This window comes from Apium graveolens, chromosome 4 (assembly GCF_009905375.1).
Source record: "Apium graveolens cultivar Ventura chromosome 4, ASM990537v1, whole genome shotgun sequence".
Lineage (NCBI taxonomy): Eukaryota > Viridiplantae > Streptophyta > Magnoliopsida > Apiales > Apiaceae > Apium > Apium graveolens.
The window spans coordinates 74,670,010-74,672,753 of record NC_133650.1 but is presented as its reverse complement, the minus strand read 5'-3'; positions in this window follow the sequence as shown (position 1 = coordinate 74,672,753).

Sequence of the window (2,744 nt, the reverse complement as noted above, 5' to 3'; positions counted from 1 at the left end):
TTAACTTATCATCAAGTTCACAACATCTTTGTAATAACCCCAATTTTTGGAAATTTTTGAAACCCGGATGAATAGTAACTTTTGCTGACAATGCTGATTAAGGAAAATTATCAGACCACGTTATATAGGAGTACTGTTATGGAAATTCTGAGATCGTATTAGTATTCCATAAAGTAAATGAGTGTATGTAAAGGTCATTAAAATTCGGATCCGGACACTTTGATTTTTCCCGAAAATCCACCAGATACCGAAAGAATTGAGTATAAGGTAACATGATTAAAATGATTTAAATTCAAGGGTTATAAGAGAGGATCATAAAAGGAATATAAAATATTGAGAAATGTTTAGGGGAACCCAAGTAATAAGATCCCGGATATGATCCCTCAAACGATCAACGAGAATGAATAATAAATGAGTCGTAAAGCAATTAAATGACTAAGGATCAAGCTTGGGCAAGTAGCTAGGGGATTAGCAAGGATAATACAGGTATTAAAGCACCTAATTAACAAGGATTAAGCTTAATGAAAAGCTTCCACCATAAGAAGAGGACAAGTGGCAAGAGTGATGCAAGTGGTGACATAGGCTTGCTTACATCACTTTCCACTAACTAACCAAGAGTTAGCCAAACAAATATCCACCTACCATTCCATTTACACCACAAAATAAGTCAACACAAGCAAGTTTTTTTCTCCTCCATTTCCATTGCTCTCGGCCAAAACAGAACCAGCACATTAAAACTGCTGTATCTCCTTCATTTCTCACTCAAATGTTGTGTTCTATAGCTCGTTGGAAAGGTATTGAGATGGCCTACAACTCTTGTTCACAAGTCTCATCCAAATAATCATGGTAAGACCCTCATTTTTACATTTCTTTAAATCAGACTTTTAGAAACTTCAAAACCTAGCCTTTACTTTGATTATTAGTGAGTTTGATGGTTGGTTTTCTAAATGAGAAGCATGAACTTTGATTATTAGTAGTTCGATTTGAATTTGGAGTGATTTAGTGAATGAATCTTATTATAGTTAATAGAACTTGATTGTGGTTGGTTGAGATGAAGAATCTGGAGAATAAGGACTGGTATAGTATATTTAGTTGAGGTTTTGATGTCTTAATGATTGGGGGTTGTTTGGTGAGGTTTTGGTGTAGTGAGAAAATTGGTAATCGCGTAAACATAGCCGTCGTAATGCCTGATTTACCTTAGACTGTTCTGTTCTTAACTTTAGGACCCGTGAACTCACTGAAAGATTCTAACCTTTGCCATGTTTAGATAGTTCATGTTACGAGCTTCGTTTTGATATGTCGTTCGCTTGAATCCGATGTACGGTTTAGGAGAAACGACCGTTTTAAGTAACGGCGTTTCGCGAACGAACTATTACCCCTCGCCTTACTTTGAAACCTTGGTTAAGGACTTTAATTGACGAATTGGGGTATGAAACAATTATGTTAAGTGTAATAGGCAGTTGGTAAGACACTCGCGAAGGAATCGCCTTAAAACTCATAATTGTTAATTTATTAAAAATGGTGGAGCCGAGGGTACTCGAGCAACTTAAGAGAATCAGTAAGCGCAAAACGAGCGTTAGAGTCTAATTTGGTTAAAGTATAGATTTACAAGTGACTTCGGTTTAATTCCAACTTATATGTTGTTTATAGGTTACCAAACTCGTCCCGAGCCATTTGTAACCCCCAGTCGCTCAGGCAAGTTTTCTACCCGTTATACTGTTGTTGTGATGTATATATGTATATGCATTATCTTGTGATAAGTGCATGATTGTTATTAGCAAATCTTGCGATATATTGAAGTATGTTGATATGGTATATATGCATGCTTGTTTCGTAATCTTGATATCTAATTGTTGATTCAAATGCATATAGTTGCATAATACCTATGCTAGAGATAAGCAGTAGTTGCGTATACCCTTAGTATAGTGGACCCAAAGATGAACATTTTCTAAAACCGGGAGTCGATGTTCCCGAGTATATTATATATATATATATATTTATATATATATATATTGATATAGTTTTCAAAACTATTTATCGAATAAGTTTTATTCGATAACTTTATTTTAAATAATGAATATTAGTTGAATATTCATTCGAGGACTTATGACTCTGTTTATTTTAATTAATGAATATTATTAGTTGAATATTCATTCGAGGACTTATGACTCCGTTTATTTTATGAATATTATTTTGAATATTCATTCGTGGACTTATGAATCCGCTTATTTATTAAATAATATTCTTTATTTTATTAAAGAATAATGTTTCGATAATCAAACTTATTTTCGATTATTCAAATAAAGATCATACTTTCGTATAAGTATATCTTTGGTTATTAATATTCATTCCAAGTATGAGTTTTAAAACTTCTACTTCAATTATTTTTATAAAGATTATTCTTTATGGGAATATTATTTAAATAATAATATTCAGATATTTTCTAAATATATTGGGACTGATTTATTTTATTAAATCAGCATTACTCCAAACATTCTTAAAAATGTTTTTGAGTCTTCAAAATGATTTTCTAAAAGTTAGAGCGGCTCCCAAAACTCATTTTTATATTTAAGATCTTCCTTTCGAAGGGGATTTAAATATTCGCTCAAAACCTGAGGGATCCGGCTCTGTGGTGTATTTTATATTCGCAACGAGGTTGCTGTTTTGATAAATGAATTGATTACTTACCCAACGTTCGGGAAGTAAGTCCATCTATTGAGTCGACATAAGCAACATGGGCTCAG